Raw genomic sequence first — 19,806 nt, 5'->3', positions numbered from 1 at the left:
CGCATCTACCTACCACTTCAGCATTTTATTAAAAATAATAATAATAAAGAGAGAAATGTGGGATCCACATATAAATCAAGTATAAAAATCAAATGAATATTCATATTTGAACTGACTGTTTATAGTTCATAATGCATGATCAAAACCGAAAGTTTCTGTGATGACTGTCCTTGTACTGTTCACCATGTAACTTATTCACTATGTAAGAATTTGTTCTCTATGTAAGAACTTGTTCGTTATGCTTCAGAAGATTGGAGACTGACGAAAATAAGGCTTGGGGTGGATTAATGATTATACATTGAGCATTGAGTCCCCTATACAGAATTTTATTGTTGTTAACAACCATTTGATCAATAAATAGGAGAGATGCCCTCACAAAAAAAAAAGTACACACCTCCAATTGTAAAATAAATAAGTAACCGGGATGTAATGTATAGCATAAGGAATATAGTCAAAATATTGTAACAACTTGGTATGGTGATAGCTGGTACCTAGAATTATCATGTACATAAATGTTGAATCACTGTGTTGTACACCTGAAACTAATCTAATACTGTGTGTCAACTACCCTTCAATAAAAAATAATTATCTAAAAAAAAAAAAGTTAAGCAGATACTGAACAATCAAAAAAAAAACAAAGAAAGTAACAAGAGATAAAGAAGGACATTACATAATGATAAAAAGGTCAGTCCAACAAGAGGATATAGCCATTATAAATATATATGCACCTAATACAGGAGCACAAACATATGTGAAACAAAACACTAACACAATTAAAGGAGGAATGCATTCTTTCTAGGAGACTTGAACACACCACTCACTCCAAAGGACAGATCAACCAGACAGAAAATAAGTAAAGACACAGAGGCCCTGAAAAACACCCTAGAACAGATGGACTTAACAGACATCTACAGAACTCTCCACCAAAAATAAGCAGGATACACTTTCTTCCCAAGTGCACATGGAACATTTTCCAGAATAGACCACATACGAGGCCACAAAAGAGCCTCAGTAAATTCAAAAAGATTGAAATTCTACCAACCAACTTCTCAGACCACAAAGGCATAAAACTAGAAATAAATTGTACAAAGAAAACAAAAAGGCTCACAAACACGTGGAGTCTTAACAACATGCTCCCAAATAATCAATGGATCAATGACCAAATTAAAACAGAGAACAACAATATATGCAGACAAAGGAAAACAACAGCACAAAGCACCAACTTCTCTGGGATGCAGTGAAGGCAGTTCTAAGAGGAAAGTATATAGCAATCCAGGCATACTTAAAGAAGGAAGAACAATTCCAAATGAATAGTCTAAAGTCACAATGATTGAAACTGGAAAAAGAAGAATGAATGAGGCCCAAAGTAAGCAGAAGGAGGGACATAAAAAAGATCAAAAGAAGAAATAAACAAAATTGAGAAGAATAAAACAATAGAAAAACATCAATGAAACCAAGAGCTGATCCTTTGAGAAAATAAACAAAATAGATAAGCCCCTAGCCAGACTTATTAAGAAAAAAAGAGAATCTACACACATAAACAGAATCAGAAATGAGAAAGGAAAAATCATGAAGGACCCCACAGAAATAGAAAAAAAATTATTAGAGAATCCTATGAAAATCTATGTGATAAAAAGCTGGAAAACCTAGGAGAAATGGACAACTTCCTAGAAAAATACAACCTTCCAAGACTGACCAAGGAAGAAACAAAACATTTAAACAGATCAATTACCAGCAAAGAAATTGAAATGGTCATCAATAAACTACCCAAGAACAAAACCTCCAGGCCAGATGGACTCACTGCTGAATTTTATTAGACATATAGAGAAGACATAATACCAATTCTCCTTAGAGTTTTCCAAAAAATAGAAGAGCAGGGAGTATTTCCAATCTCATTCTATGAAGCCAGCATCCCTCTAATACCAAAATCAGGCAAAGACCCAATAAAAAAAGAAAATTATGGACCAATATCCCTGATGAACACACATGCAAAAATACTCAACAAAATAGTAGAAAACAGAATTAAAAATACATCAAGAAGATCATACACCATGATCAAGTGGGATTCATCTCAGGGATGCAAGGATGGTACAACATTTGAAAATCCATCAACATCATCCACCACATCAACCAAAAGAAGGACAAAACCACATCACCACAGATGCTGAAAAAGCATTCAACAAAATTCAACATCCATTCATGATAAAAAATCTCAATAAAATGGGTATAGAGGGCAAGTACCTCAACATAATAAAAGCCATATATGACTCTACTACAAAGCCACAGTACTCAAGACAATTTGGTACTGGCACAAGAACAGACCCACAGACCAGTGGAACAGAAGGGAGTCCATATATGATAAACCCACAGTCAACATCATACTTAACAGCAAGAAGCTGAAAGCTTTTCCTCTAAGATCGGGAACAAGACATGGATGCCCAATCTCCCCACTTTTATTCAACACAGTACTGGAGGTCCTGGCCACAGCAATCAGACAAAACAAAGATATACAAGGAATCCAGACTGGTAAAGAAGAAGTCAAACTGCAACTATTTGCAGATGACATGATATTGTACATAAAAAACCCTAAAGACTTCACTTCAGAACTACTAGAACAAATGTCTGAATGCAGCAAAGTTGCAGGATACAAAATTAATACACAGTAATCTGTTGCTTTCCTGTACACTAATGATGAAGTAGCAGAAAGAGAAATGAGGAAAACAATTCCATTCACAATTGTGTCAGAAAGAATAAAACACCTAGGAATAAACCTAACCAAGGAACTGAAAGACCTATACCCTGAAAACCACAAGAAACTCTTAAGAGAAATTAAAGAGGACACTAACAAATGGAAATTCATGCCATGCTCTTGTCCAGGAATAAACAATATTGTCAAAATGGCCATCCTGCATAAAGCAATCTACAGATTCAATGCAATGCATATCAAAATACCAACAACATTCATCAATGAACTGGAGCAAATAGTTTTAAAATTCATATGGAACCACAAAAGACCCCAAATAGCCAAAACAATCCTGAGAAGGCAGAATAAAGTGGGGGAGATCTCACTCCCCAACTTCAAGCTCTAGTACAAAGCCACAGTAATCAAGACAATTTGGTATCAGCACAAGAACAGAACCACAGACCAGTGGAACAGAATACAGAGTCCAGATATTAACCCAAACATATATGGTTAATTGATATATGATAAAGGACCCATGGACATTCAATGGAAAAATGACAGCCCCTTCAACAGCTGGTGTTGGCAAAACTGGACAGCTACATGTAAGAAAATGAAACTGGATCATTGTCTAACCTCATACACAAAACTAAATTCAAAATGGATCAGAGACCTGAATGTAAGTAATGAAACAATAAAACTCAGAAAAAAAATAGGCAAAAATCTCTTGGACATAAACATGAGCGACTTCTTCAAGAACATATCTCCCCAGGCAAGGGAAACAAAAGAAAATATGAACAAGTGGGACTATATCAAACTGAAAAGCTTCTGTACAGCAACAGACACCACCAATAGAACAAAAGGACATCCTACAGTGTGGGAGAATATATTCATAAATGACAGATCTGATAAAGGGTTGACATCCAAAATATATAAAAAGCTCACACACCTCAACAAACAAAAAGCAAATAATCCAATCAAAAAATGGTCAGAGGAGCTGAACAGGCAGTTCTCCAAAGAAGAAATTCAGATGGCAAACAGACACATGAAAAGATGCCCAACATTGCTAGTCATCAGAGAAATGCAAATTAAAACCACAATGAGATATCAACTCACACCAGTAAGGATCGCCACCATCCAAAAGTCAAACAACAACAAATGTTGGTGAGGATGTGGAGAAAGGGGAGCCCTCCTACACTGTTGGTGGGAATGTAAATTCGTTCAACCATTGTGGAAAGCAGTATAGAGGTTCCTCAAAAAACTCAAAATAGAAATACTATTTGACTCTGAAAACTACAAGACACTCATAAGAGAAATTAAAGAAGATACCAATAAATGGAAACACATCCCGTGTTCATGGATAGGAAGAATTAATATTGTCAAAATGGCCATCCTGCCTAAAGCAACCTATAGATTCAATGCAATTTCTATAAAAATACCAACAGTATTCTTCAACAAACTAGAGAAAATCGTCCTAAAATTCATATGGAACCACAAAAGACCTCGAATAGCCAAAGCAATCCTGAGAAGGAAGAATAAAGCAGGGGGAATTATGCTCCCCAACTTCAAGCTCTACTACAAAGCCACAGTAATCAAGACAATTTGGTACTGGCACAAGAACAGACCCACAGACCAGTGGAACAGAATAGAGTCTCCAGACATTAACCCAAACATGTATGGTCAATTAATATATGATAAAGGAGCCATGGACATACGATGGGGAAATGACAGCCTCTTTAGCAGCTGGTGTCAGCAAAACTGAACAGCTACATGCAAGAGAATGAAACTAGATCATTGTTTAACCTCATACACAAAGGTAAACTTGAAATGGATTAAAGACTTGAATGTAAGTCATGAAACCATAAAACTCTTAGAAGACAACATAGGCAAACATCTCCGGAATATAAGCATGAGCAACTTCTTCCTGAACCCATATCCTCGAGAAAGGGAAACAAAAGCAAAAATGAACTCATGGGACTATATCAAACTGGAAAGGTTTTGTACAGCATAGGACATCATCAACAAAACAAAAAGGCATCCTACAGTATGGGAGATATCATTGTAAATGACATCCAACAAAGGGTTAACATCCAAAATATATAAAGAATTCACACATCACAGCACCCAAAAAGCAAATAACCCAATCAACAAATGGGAAGAGGGTATGAAGAGACAGTTCTCCAAAGAAGAAATTCAGATGGCCAACAGACACATGAGAAGATGCTCCACATCACTAATCATCAGGGAAATGCAAATTAAAACTACAATGAGATATCACCTCACACCAGTATGGATGGCCTACATAGAAAACACTAAGAACAAAAAATGCTGGCAAGGATGCAGAGAAAGGGTAGCCCTCCTACACTGCTGGTGGGAATGTAAGCTAGTTCAACCATTGTGGAAAGCAATATGGAGATTCCTCAAAAAACTAAGATATCACCTCACACCAGCATGGATGGCCTACATAGAAAACACTAAGAACAAAAAATGCTGGCAAGGATGCAGAGAAAGGGTAGCCCTCCTACACTGCTGGTGGGAATGTAAGCTAGTTCAACCATTGTGGAAAGCAATATGGAGATTCCTCAAAAAACTAAATATAGAAATACCATTTGACCCCAGAATCCCACTCCTTGGAATATACGCAAAGAATACAACTTCTCAGATTCAAAAAGACATATGCACCCCTATGCTTATCACAGCACTTTTACAGTAGCCAAGATATGGAAGCAGCCTAAGTGTCCATCCGTAGATGAATGGATAAAAAAGGTGTGGTACATATATACAATGGAATACTATTCAGCCATAAGAAACAAACAAATCCTACCATTTGCAACAACATGGATGGAACCGAAGGACATTATGCTCAGTGAAATAAGCCAGGTGGAGAAAGACAAATGACAAATGATTTCCCTCATTTGTGGAGTATAACAATGAAGCAAAACTGAAGGATCAAAATGGCAGCAGATTCACAGACTCCAAGAATAAACTAGTGGTTACCAAAGGGGAGGGGTGTGGGAAGGCAGTTGGGGAGGGAGGGAAAAGGGAATTGAGGGGTATTATGCTTAGTACATATGGTGTGGGGGATCACGGGGAGAACAGTGTAGCACAGAGAAGGGACATAGTGGTTCTCTGGCACTTGCTGCACTGATGGACAGTGACTGCTTTGGTGTATGGGTGGGGACTTTCTGATATGGGTGAATGTAGTGACCACATTGTTTTTTCATGTGAAACCTTCATAAGAGTGTATATCAATCATACCTTAATAAAAAATTAAGAAAAAAAAAGAAATACCATTTGACCCAGGAATTCCACTCCAGGAATTTACCCTAAGAATACAGCAGCCCAGTTTGAAAAAGACATATGCACCCCTATGTTTATTGCAGCACTATTTACAATAGCCAAGAAATGGAAGCAACCTAAGTTTCCATCAGTAGATGAATGGATAAAGAAGATGTGGCACATATACACAATAGAATATTATTCAGCCATAAGAGGAAAACAAATCCTACCATTTCCAACAACATGAATGGAGCCAGAATTTAAACATGACTCGATTTATTATCTTATTTCTGTACAACCTCTCTAACAGGTACGCCCTGATGCTTTGGTTCTTGTCATATTGATGCCAACTCAGACCATGTGTCTTTAAAATATCTTGGTATTTCTGTCTTTCTGAGTAGTCTCCCTTTCTATGTAGTCATCTGCATAAAAGGAGAGAGTTTCCTTTAGGAAAGTACTGGGCATACCTTTTCAGTATATGCTTGCCATTGTGTTGTATGTCAATTCTTCCTGGGGAACATGACTACATTTTCAGGCAATACATTCTGCATCTAAAAATTGGCATAGGTCAATGAACTAATCATGGAATTGTGACATTTTATTGGGGGAGACCAATCTCAGTCCCCTGTTCCTCTTCTGATTGTAGATGTCAAGCAACACCCTTATCAAGGGCTCCCTGATTTTACCCCTAGGGACACCATTTGTATTAACCATTTCCTCAATTCCCTGTGGACCAAAACTTCTTTGGCTTCCCCTCTGACCTCATTAGCTGGTTATGGAAATTGTAAACAGCTGGATTCTGATGGTTCATTTGCACTGTCTGTCCTCTATTGAGTTATAGCTCCTTCTTCTACATCACTATTAGCAATCTAGCTCTGTGATTACTTGGTATAAAGAGGAGAGTCACAACTGGTACTCCTCCAGCAGAGCATTCCTGGTGGCTTTGGTGGATGGTGTATCTCCTCTGGACTCTCTCATGCACCATATTCTGGTGTATTTTCTCCTCTCACATAATATGTCCACTTCAATTTCCCCACTTTAGTGAGTTTCTTTGATCTTTTCCTTACCATCTATCAGGGTAGTGCAGGCATTTCATCATTAACTGGAAAGGGCTACTGCCTTCTCTAGGCTAGTAAGAGTCACACTGACAGGAAGTGTGACCTGTCCCTTGGGGTCCATGCCTAAGAATTAAATGTCCCCAAGTCAAGGAATTTTTAACATAAAATCCAGTTTTATGTTCCAGTCTTTTGATCAAGCACCTTCAAACTCCAATCCCATGGTTATTCCTGCAGGTATATTCTTGCTAAATATGTGTAACTCCTTTGAGTTTCAGTTCTTTCTTCACTTAACATCTCAGTGTATCTCCAGTTAGTTTATGCAGGGAGTTAACTCTATTGGCCTGGCAGCTAGGAATGGCACACACTATTGTCATCATAATATGGATGATAGAAAGGGTATCAGTTGAACCTACATATCTTGCTGAAGAGATTAGCAGGAAAAGTTGTGAAAGTTCCAATTGCTTTCTTTTAGTTGACTATTATAAAATAGAAGAATGAGATAAACTAAAAACAAACCATTTAATCTTAAAGCAGAATTTAGAAGAAATTAAAGAAGCAAGAAAGCCTAGACCAAAAAAGTAAACTATACAAATTCTTAGCTACTCTACATGCAGAAAATTGTCAGTGAGAAATTGCCTCAGGGCAAAGATCAAAACCCAGATTGTGTTGTCAGTGAAATGTCATTTAGGTAAAGATCTAAAGGATGTGGCCATAAAATCTCACAAAAATATAAAGGAAACCTAGATTAGATTCCAACAATTTTAAGGGCCTGTCTCCTAGGCTCTCTAAGCTAGATAGCTCCCAGATATCCTAATCACATGCCTGTAGAGTCTCTCAACCAGACAAAAATCTTTCTAACCAATTTTAATGACATTGTCCCCAAATACCCTAACTCTCAGTTCAAGCTATAGAAAGCCTTCCTCACAGAGATTTATAGGTATATCATTTGCCCAAGTAAATCTCAAGAGGAATCAGGAAAACCTAAAATATTTTTTAATGTTATTTGTATCATCAAATTTAATTGTCATCTTGGACTGTAGAGGACAGAGTTAGGAAAATATTCTCAACTAGATTTCAAAACAGCTATATTACTATTACATGCTCCCATTTTTCCCTTTTGGAATAAAATTTTCTGTTTTTGACATCCCTGTATATACCATAACACTATGTGTTGAGTGTTTGATAGGCAGGTAAATTGACTCTTCAGTTCAAAATTGTTCAGATTAAATGAATCATACTTGAAGAAGCATACCCAAGAAACTCCATTTGCACCTTCTGATTTAGATGAAAATAGCTGGACTTTGAGCTAATGCCATAATGAGATGAGATTTAAGATTATTGAAAGTAATCATAAGTGCAACTCAGGCATTATATTTTCTTAGATTATTTATTCCTATGCATTTACATATCATACTTTCCTTTAAACTATCTTTATCCCATTTCATAAAAATTGCTTCATAACCATGTTTCAAAGCCATCTACAATACTAATAGGTAAATAATTAATTCAATACTCAGTTTGAGCATAATATTTGCCAATGTTTTTACTACTGTAATAATTCTACATGAATGTAATATTTCTTCAATATCCATTATTCAGATAATTTAATTAAAATATTTAACAGAAAATTGGTGACTTAAAGACTGTTTCTTAATTTTCTTGTTGAATAAGTTGTTTATTTAAGGTAGCAGGCATAAATTTGACCATCCTAATTGCATGTTTATAATTTTGTCTTATTTCATATGCAATAGCTCTGCATATTTTAGTTTTCAATCACTGCCAATTTGGCTGGTACAAAATTATATTTCCTGATGCCTTAACTTTTATTTAATTAAGGATAAGGGTAAATAAATGTTTCAGGTGCTTTTAGCTATTTTACTTCCTTTTTAAAAAAAACACTAGTAAATTTCTGGCTTTCTGCCATTTCCTAGTAAGAACTTATTATTTTTCAGATCAGTTTACATGGTATTTTATTTGTTAAGGGTAATGATTGCATATCATAATACAAACAAGATGTTATCAATAAAAAATTTGCCTTTAGTATTATTTATTTTTCCAAGGAATTACTAGAGAAAGAAACTGGGAATTTATTCTCTAGTTGAAACAAAACTATAAAATTGCAATAAAACAATTAGTGTGGTGGTGGTACAAACAGATATAACTAATGGGAAAGAATAGGTACCTCAAAAACTTCTTTATAAATCTGCCTGTGTGGGTGTGTGAAATGAGTGAAAGTTTAATGTACATAAAATTTTGATGCACTACAATACCCATTGAAAAATACTTTCTTTTCCTATGATTGAAGTGGATGACATTAAAATTTATAATCTACTTTACCCAATCCCTATGAAACGCCCTATGAGTTGAATTGTTTAAAATTGCTCAACATAATTATTAGAATATAAAGCTATGTCACATTTACAGTGATGAACTAGTGATGCCTTAACTTCACTGATTAAGTGGATCAGATTGTCAAATAAAAGTTTTATTTCTATGGGTTTCCATCTTGACTTAAACCAGCATACCTCTTGGAAAATGAGAAGGATTATGGCTAATTTCACAACAATGAATGGGTTTCTTCTCATGGGATTTTCTGCCAAGCCTGAGCTAGAAATTTTATGTGCTTCTCTGTTCTTAGTCTTATACTTAGTGGCTTTAATTGGCAATATTCTCATTATCACTGCAACTTCCATGGATAATAGACTCCATTCACCTAGGTATTTTTTCCTGAAACATCTCTCCTTCTTGGATCTTTGCTATATTTCTGTGACTGTACCAAGATTCATTTGCAAATCTTCCATGCATAGTGGCAATATTTCCCTCTGGGAATGTGTGTTACAGTGTTTTGCTTTCACTCTCTGTGGTTCTGCTGAGATGGCCATTCTCACACTGATGCCCTATGACCACTATGTGGCCATCTGCTTCCCTCTGCACTATGAAATCATCATGGATGTCAGCACCTGAATCCATGGAATCTTGGCTGTCTGGCTCAGTGGGATCATCTCAGGAGTCATGCATTCAGCTGCAACTTTCTCCATCCACTTCTGCAGTACCAATATCATTCACCAGTTCTTCTGTGATGTCCCTCAGTTTCTGAAATTGTCTTGTTCCAATGAGTACGCCAGTGAGCTTGGAGTCACTGGTTTCCTGTCCTTGGTGGCATTTCTTTGCTTTATCTCCATTGGACTCTCCTACACATGCATACCCTCTACTGTGCTGAGGATCCCATCTGCTGAGGGCAGAGCCAAGGCCTCTTCCACTTGCCTGTCCCACCTTTCTGTTGTCATATTATTTATCTCTACAGGTGTCTTTGAGTTTTTAAATCCACATTCTGACTCTACAACTGAATTCGACTTTTTGCTCACTGTTTTTTATAATGTTCTCCCTTCAACACTCAATCCTGTGACATATACCCTAAGAAACAAAGCCATGAAGCCAGCTTTAAGAAAGGTTTTTAAAAGAAAAGCCCTCCTTTCTTGCTGAATCCCATCTATTCACTCCTGTTTGGGGTAAAATCAAAATATATTGGAAAAACATAACAAAACCAATCAAGAAATTAAAGCTCAAATAGATCTCATTAGACAGAAAGTCATATGAATAGATGATCTTAGTGCAATAAAAGCATTGACATACTGTTATATAAAAATTACTCTTGTAAAATCTCCTGAACATAAACATGAGCAACTTTTTCCTGAACATTAAAACATCTCCTCAGGCAAGGGAAACAAAAGCAAAAGTGAGCAAATGGGACTACATTACACTAAAAAGCTTCTGTACAGCAAAGTACACTATCAGCAGAAAAAGGTATCCTACAGTATGGGAGAATATATTCATAAATGACATAACCAATAAGGGCTTGACATTCAAAATACATAAATATCTTACATGCCTCAACACCCAAAAAGCAAATAACCTGATTAAAAAATGGGCAGAGGATCTGAACAGATACTTCTCCAAAGAAGAAATTCATATGGCAAACAGGCACATGAAAAGATGCTCCACATCGCTAATCATCAAGGAAATGCAAATTAAAACCACAGTGAGATATCACCTCACACCAGTTAGGATGGACAACATCGAAAAGACAAGGAATAACAAATGCTCATGAGGATGTGGAGAAAGGGGAACCCTCGTACACTGCTGGTAGGAATGTAAATTAGTTCAACCATAGTGGAAAGCAATATGGAGGTTCCTCAAAAAACTAAATATAGAAATACCATTTGGCCCAGCCAGTTTTTCCACTTCTAGGAATTCACCCAAAGAAAATAAGATCCCTGAATCAAAGACATATGCCCCCCTATGTTTATTGCAGCATTATTTGCAATAGCCAAGATATGGAATCAACCTAAGTGTCCATCAGTAAATGAATGAAGATGATATGGTACATATACACAATGGAATATTATTCAGCCATAAGGAGAAAATAAATCCTACCATTTGCAACAACAGGGATGGAGCCGGAGGGTATTATGCTCAGTGAAATAAGGCAGGTGGAGAAAGACAAGTACCAAATGACTTTATTCATCTGTGGAGTATAACAACAAAGCAAAACTGAAGGAACAAAACAGCAGCAGAATCACAGACTCCAAGAGGCTATTGGTTACCAAAGGGAAGGTGTTGGGGAGGGTGGATGAGGAGGGAGGGAGGAGGGGATTAAGGGGTATTATAATTCACACAAATAATATGGGTGGGTCACAGGGAAAGCAGTATAGCATGGAGAAGACAAATAATGACTCTTGCATTTTACTACACTGAGGGACAGTGATTGTAATGGGGTGTAGAGGGAACTTAATAATATGGGTGAATGTTGAAATGACAATGTTGCTCATGCGAAACCTTCATAAGATGTATATCAATGATATCTTAATAAAAAATGTTAACAAAAAAAATACTCTTGCAAATATGGTAGCCCCAAATCTCACTGCACAATGTTAAGTAAGCAGAAATGCCAATTTCTTTTATTCTAAAGACTCCAACTTCATTTTCCTTCCTGGGTCATTTCTATCAAGGTGAAAGAAAACTTTGCATTTTTTCATGAGTTACCATCAAGTTTGAGATATTATATGGTATCCAAGCGTTTAGGAGAACCACATGGTTCTCAATGTTCTCTGGCTATTTTGGGGTCCACTAATATTTCAATCTCTCAAGACTTCAGTCAGTAGTATGCAAGGGTCACAATGGGAAAACCTTATTGTATCATTTCTGTTGAATCTTTGCCTCTCATGTGAGTAGGATGTTTAAAAAATACTATAATCAGATAGTGACTCAAAATGAATAAAAGAAGAAATACAAACACAATTATAATAATTAGTTTTTAAAAGGCACATTTTAAAAATAAGCAAAAAAGTCTTATGTATATATACAGTAAATATAATAAAACTTAATGCATGGTATAAGCAACAGATAAAATACAAGAAATAATGAACTGGCATATACGTACGGCCAAGAATTTCCCACAGAATGGGAGAAAATAAATCATTTTTAAAAAACATGAAAAAGAAAAATCCTAATTTTGTGAATTAGGATTCACAAAAGATATAAAAGAAGGACTCAATATGTGTCTAACAATAGTTCAGGAATGATCTATTATTCATGCATTGAGGGAATATGTTACAGGCAATGTTCAGAGAAATAATTTTTAAGGGTTTTCTTTGTAGAATTAATGAAGATGTAAATATTCAGGTTTGAGAAACACAGCCAAATAGTGGTCAGCATAAATTAAATGAATATACATGTAGTTATATCATCCTGAAACTATAAAGAAATTCTAAAATCTTAAAACATAATTGATTTAAAAATAATGCCAATGTTATATCCTAGATGATTTATTGTTTTCCCTGTTATATTTAATTATATAATCAATTGAAAAATAATTTTGGTGATTGTATAAACGTAATTGTTCATTTTACTCATCAATAGCAAATCAACTGGCATCATTAACTGTGAACTAACTTTGGCCCCAAAGAATTCCAGTTGGTATCTTTGTAATAAATCTGACAGCTAGTATATATATGGGAGTCTCTCATCTGCTTAACTGCTCTATGTGTTCATGCTTATTCTATAAAGCTCTATTAATAACTGTAGTTATATGGTAGTTTTTTTATTGAGTAGTGCAAGTTTTCTAACTCTGTTCCTCAGATTTCCTGGTTTTAGAATCAGGTTTTTAATTTTTTCAATATACCCAATAAGATGTTGACTGAGGTACACTAAATCCATAGGTCAAATATTAGAGAATTGTCTTATTTAAAAGACTGCATCTTCTCAGGAACAAGATGAGGATAGCCACTGTCACCATTTGTATTCAACATAGTACTGGAAGTCCTAGCCATGAGAATCAGACAAGAAAAAGAGATAAAAAAGTCTTATGTATATATACAGTAAATATAATAAAACTTAATGCATGGTATAAGCAACAGATAAAATACAAGAAATAATGAACTGGCATATACGTACGGCCAAGAATTTCCCACAGAATGGGAGAAAATCCAAACTGGTAAGGAAGAAGTAAAATTGTATCTGTTTGCAGATGACATATTTTACATAGAAAACCTTAAAGACTCTACCCAAAAACTATTAGAACTAGTAACTGGATTCCTCAAAGTTGCAACATGCAAAAATAATGCACAGAAGTCTCTTGCATTCCTATACACTAACAAGGAACTAGCAAAAAAAGAAATCAAGAAAATAATTCCATTTAAAGTTGTATCAAAAAGAATAAAACACCTAGGAATAAACCTAACAAAGGAGGTGAAAGACCAGTACTCTAAAAACTATAAGACAGATGAAAGAAACTGAAGAAGACATAACTCAATGGAAATCTAACCTATGCTCATGGATAAGATCCTAGAATTAATATTATCAAAAGGGCCATCGTACCCAAAGCAATTTACAGATTCAGTGCAATCCCTATCAAAATACCAATGGCATTTTTCAATGAACTGGAGCAAATAATCCAAAATTTATATGGAAAAAGACCCAAAATAGCCAAAGCATTATTGAGAAAAAAGAACACACTGGAAGTATCACATTCCCTGATTTCACACTGTACAATAAAGCTACAGTAACCAAAACAGTATGGCACTGGCACAAGAACAGATCCATAGATCAATGGAACAGAACAGAAAGCCCAGGAATAAACCCACACATATGTGGTTAGTAAATATATGACAAAGGAGCCATGAGTGTACAGTGGGGGAAAAGCCTCTTCAATAAATGGTGTTGGGAAACCTGCACAACTACATGCAAGAGAATGAAACTGGATTACTCCCTAACACCATTCATAGAAGTAAACTTGAAATGGATTAAAGACCTAAATATAAGACCTGAAACCCAAAACTACTAGAAGAAAACAGGCAAAAGTCTCATGAACATAAGCATGAGTAATTTTTTCCTGGACATATCTCCTCAGGCAAGGGAAACAAAAGCAAAAATAAACAAGTAGAACTACACCAAACTAAAAGATTCTGTATAGCAAAGGATATTATCAACAAATCAAGAAGGCAACCTACATTATGGGAGAATATATTCATAAATGATTTAGCTAATAAAGGGTTAACATCCAAAATATATAAAGAACTCACTCACTTGTCTCAACACCAAATATATATATATATATATCCATATCCCAGTTAAGTGGGCAGAGGACCTAAATAGACATTTTTCAAAGAAGACATACAGATAGCCAAGAGGCACATGAAAAGATACTCCACATCATTAATCATTAGGGAAATGGCAATCAAAACTGCAATGAGATATCACCTTACACCAGTCAGAATGGCCACTATCCAAAAGATAAGAAACAACGAATGCTGGCAAAGATGTGGAAAAAGGGGAATGCATCTACACTCTTGGTGGGAATGTAAATTGGTGCAGTGTGGAAAGCAGTATGGTGGTTCTTCAAAACACTAAAAACAGAAATACCATATGACCTAGTAATTTCACTTCTATGAATTTACCCAAACAAAACAAAATCTCTGATTTGAATAGATATGTGCACCCCTATGTTTATTGTTGCATTATTTACAATAGCCAAGACATGGAAGCACCCTAAGTGTCCATCAATAGACAAATGGATAAATAAGAAGTGGTACACATATACAGTGGAATATTATTCAGCCATTAAAAAGAAAGAAATCTTATTTGTGATGACATGCATGTACTTACAGGATATTATGCTAAATGAAATAAGTCAGGCAGAAGAAGACAAATGACACATGTGGAATCTGAAAGCAAATAAAACACAATGAACAAAATAGCAGTAGTTTCCATAGACACTAAGTGACTGTTAGTTTCCATCTGGGAGGGATTAGGTTGTATGGATGAAATAGGTGAAGAGGATAAAGAGGCATAAAATCTCAATCATAATATAAATTAGTCACAGGGATGAAAGTACAGCATAGAAACACAGTCAGTAGTTCTATAACATCTTATAAGTTCACAGATAGTAACTACCCTAGTTGGGATGAGGATTTAGTAAAATATAACCATTGAATCACTATGTTGTATACTTGAAACCAATATAACATTGTATATCAACTACTTTTTGAAAAGGAGTTTAAGTCTAACCCAATACACAAAAGTAAACACAAAATGGATCAAAGACGTGAATGTAAGTCATGAAAACATAAAACTATTAGAAAAAACATAAACAAAAATCTTTTGAATATAAATGAGCAATTTTTTCCTGAATGCATCTCCTCAGGCAAGGGAAACAAAATAAAAAATAAACAAATGGGACTACATCATGCTAAAACCATTCTGTACAGCAAAGGACACCATCACCAGAACAAAAAGGCATCCTACAGTATGGGAGAATATATTCATAAATGACATATCTGATAAGGGGTTAACATCCAAAATATATAAAGAATTCACACACCTCAACAACCAAAAGTCAAATAACCCTATTAAAAAATGGTGGAGGATATGAACAGACACTTCTCCAAAGAAGAAATACAGATAGCCAACAGGTACATGAAAAGATGCTCCACATTGCTAATTATCAGAAAAATGCAAATTAAAACCACAATGAGATATCACTTCATACCAGTCAGGATGGCCAAAGTAGAAAAGAATAAAAACAACAAAATGCTGGTGAGGATGCGGAGAAAGGGGAACCTTCCTACACTGCTGGTGGGAATGTTAACTAGTTCAACCATTGTGGAAAGCAATATGGAGATTCCTCAAAAAACTAAAAATAGGAATGCCGCTGGACCCAGGAATTCCACTCCTAGGAATTTACCCTAAGAATATAGGATCCCAGTCTCAAAAAGATATATACACCCCTACATTTATTGCAACACTATTTACAATAGCCAAGAAATGGAAGCAACCTAAGTGTTCATCAGTAGATGAATGGATAAAGAAGATGTGGTACATATACACAATAGAATATTATTCAACCATAAGAAGAAAACAAATCCTACCATTTGCAACAACATGGATGGAGTTATAGGGTATTATGCTCAGTGAAATAAACCAGGCAGAGAAAGATAAGTACCAAATGATTTCACTCATCTGAGGAGCATAAGAGGAGGATTGGTGGTAAGGGAGGGATATGGGAGAAGAAGGGGCATTACGATTGGCACATAATGTATGGGGTGCATGGGAAAGGCAGTATAATACAGAGAAGACAAGTAGTGACTCCATAGCATCTTACTACACTGATGGACACTGACTGTAATGGGTTATGTGGTGGGACTTGATAATAAGGGGAGTCTAGTAACAATAATGTTACTCATGTAATTGCACATTAATGATACAAAAAAAGTTATATCCTTTTGTTGGACTGAGTCCTTTATCATTATGTAATGTCCTTCTTTGTCTCTCTAGTTACTGTCTTTGTTTTGAAGTCTATTTTGTCTGATGCAAGTACTGCAACTCCTGCTTTTTTCTCCCTGTTAATTGCATGAAATATCTTTTTCCATTCCTTCACTTTCAGTCTGTGGTTGTCTTTGAGTCTGAAGTGAGTCTCTTATAGGCAGCATATAGATGGGTCTTGTTTTTATCCATTCAGTGACTCTACATCTTTTGACTGGTGCATTCAGACCATTTACATTTAGGGTGATTATCAATAGGTATGTATTTATTGCCATTTATTGCAACTTCAGATTCCTTGTTGCCAAAGGTTCAAGGGTAATTCCCTAAAAGTCTAACAACTCACTCAGTATGCTATTACAAAAACAAACTGAAGGTTCTTTTTTTCCCTCCTTTTTCTTCCTCCTCCATTCTTTATATATTAGGTATCTTATTCTGTACTCTTTGTCTATCCTTTGATTGACTTTGGGAGTAGTTGATTTGATTTTGCATCTTCTTCATAAGTATTTGTTCTACTTTCTTCACTGTGGTTTTATTTTCCCTGGTAACAGCTATTTAGTCTTAGGAGCACCTTCATCTATAGCAGTCCCTCCAAAATATACTGTGGAGGTGGTTTGTGGGAGGTAAATTCTCTCAACTTTTGCTTAAAAATTGTTTAATCCCTCCTTAAAACTTAAATGATATTCTTTCTGGGTAGAGTATCCTTGGTTCGAGGCCCTTCTGTTTCTTTGCATTACATGTATCATGCCACTCTCTTCTGGTCTGTTTCTGTTGAGAGGTCTGATGATAGCCTGATGTGTTTTCCTTTGTATATGATCTTTTTTCCCTCTCTAGCTGCCTTTAAAAATCTGTCCTTATCCTTGATCTTTGCTGTTTTAATTATTATATGTCTTGGTGTTATCTTCCTTGGGTGCCTTGTTGGCCATAGAAACTATCTCCTTCCCCAGACTTGGGGTTTTCAGCAATTACTTCCTCAATGACACCTTCTATCCCTTTTTCTCTCTTCTTCTTCTGGTGCCCCTATAATGTGAATATTCTTCTGTTTGGATTGGTCACACAGTTCTCTCAATATTCTTTCATTCCTAGAGATTGTTTTTTCTCTCTGTGCCTCAGCTTCTTTGTATTCCTCTTGTATAATTTCTATTCCATTTACTGTCTCTTCTACTACATTCAATATACCTTTAAATCCCTCCATTGTATGTTTCATTTCAGATAGGGCATTTCTTAATGATTGAATCTCCATCCTAAATTTGTCCCTGAGTTGTTGAATATTTTTCTGTGCTTCCATGAGCATGTTTATGATTTTTATTTTCAACTTTCTTTCATGAAGATTGGTGAATTCAGTTTCACTTAGCCCTTTTTCTGGTGTTTATGAGATTTTGGATTGAACCAGTTTCCTTTAATGTTTCATATTCATATGTGGCACCCTCAATTGCCCAGAAGCCAGTCTCTGGAGCTGCTCAGTCCCTAGACTGATGTCGGGTGTCACAGGGGAACAGCACTGGTGCCTGGGGTGAGGAAAGAGTTGTTTCCTACTTTTCAGCTGCAGTGCCTGTCTCCACTGTCAGAACCAGTGGGCTAAGCACACAGGTGTAAACCCCTGTGCTTTGCATTTTTAGGTGCCATTGGTGGGGCCTCCCTCTAGCTGGCCTGACACCAGGGTAGGGACTGTCAGTTTGTGAGACAGTGCCGGTAGGCCATGAGGAAAGCGCAGCAGGTGAATATCACTGTGTGGGGCCTCAGAGCTGAGTAGCCAGCCAGGAGGATGGAGTGCCTGAAGCTCCTGAAAGTTCCCAACCTGTGGGGCAAAACATGGCCAACCTTATCCACCTATCCCTTCTCCCAAGCAGCAAGCTCCATGCCATCCCTGCCCCTTCAGCAGCCCTTTCACTACTAGGACACCTCTCAGACCACCTGCCTTTCCTTTGTCCCAGAGCAGTCAGATGTGGATCCCTGTCCTCCACAAATGGCTGGAATCTCAGTCTGCCCAGGTAGTCCACCTGTCTTAGCTTTCCAGCTCCGCTAATCTCCAGAGCAACATGCAATGTAAGTTTGTGCTCCCAAAGCAGATTTCCAGGGCTGGGTGTTCAGCAGTCCTAGTATTCCACCCCCTTCCCACTCCATTTTTCTTCCACCAGTGAGCTGGGGTGGGAGAAGAGCTTTGGTCCCTCTGGATCTAGGTTTTGGTACATTACCCTATTTCGTGAGGTCTGCTCTGTTCTCCAGGTGTATGCAGTCTGGCACAGCCTTCTTTCCTGTTGCTCGTTTAGGATTAGTTGTATTAACTATATTTTAATACTATATTTGATTTTGGGAGGAGTTCTCTGTCTCACTTCTCACACTGCCATCTTTAATCTCCTTCTCTCCATGGTTTTTTTATATAGTATTATGTCATCTGAAAATACTGACTTTATATCTTCCTTACCAATTTTAATTCCTTTCATTTGTTTTTCTTGTCTGATTGCTATAGACAGGACTTGCAGTATAACATTGAATATATGTTGTAAGAGTGGGCATCCTCTCCTGTTCCTGATAATATAGGAAAAGCTTTCAGCTTTTTGCCATTAAATATGATGTTAGTAGTATGTTTGTCATATATGACCTTTAATATGTGAAAGTATGTTCCCTCTATATCCACTCTCTTGAGAGTTATCATAAATGAATGCCAAATTTTGTTAAATGCTTTTTCAGTACCTATTGAGGTGACCCTATAGTTTTTGCAATTCCTTTGTTAATGTGGTGTATCACATTGATTGATATGTGGATATTGAACCATCCCCACATCTATGGAATAAATCTGGCTTGCTCATGGTGAATGAGCCTTTCAGTTTATTTTTGAATTAGGTTTGCTAATAATTTGTTCAAGATTATTGAATCATGTTTGCTAGGGATTTTGAACTGTAATTTTCTTTTTTCTGGTCTGCTGATTATGGTATCAAGGTGATACTGGCCTTCTAGACTGAATTCAGAAGC

At 36.3% G+C, this 19,806-nt stretch overlaps 1 pseudogene; it reads left to right on the top strand.

The window, feature by feature from the left end:
- Nucleotides 1–9,462: 9,462 nt before the first annotated feature.
- On the top strand, nt 9,463–10,500 carry LOC108399038 (olfactory receptor 14J1-like; annotated as a pseudogene).
- Nucleotides 10,501–19,806: the final 9,306 nt, after the last annotated feature.

The sequence above is a fragment of the Manis javanica genome, chromosome 16 (assembly GCF_040802235.1).
Source record: "Manis javanica isolate MJ-LG chromosome 16, MJ_LKY, whole genome shotgun sequence".
Classification (NCBI taxonomy): domain Eukaryota; kingdom Metazoa; phylum Chordata; class Mammalia; order Pholidota; family Manidae; genus Manis; species Manis javanica.
The sequence above is the reverse complement of the archived record's forward strand: the minus strand, read 5'-3'. Positions and strand labels throughout refer to the sequence as shown.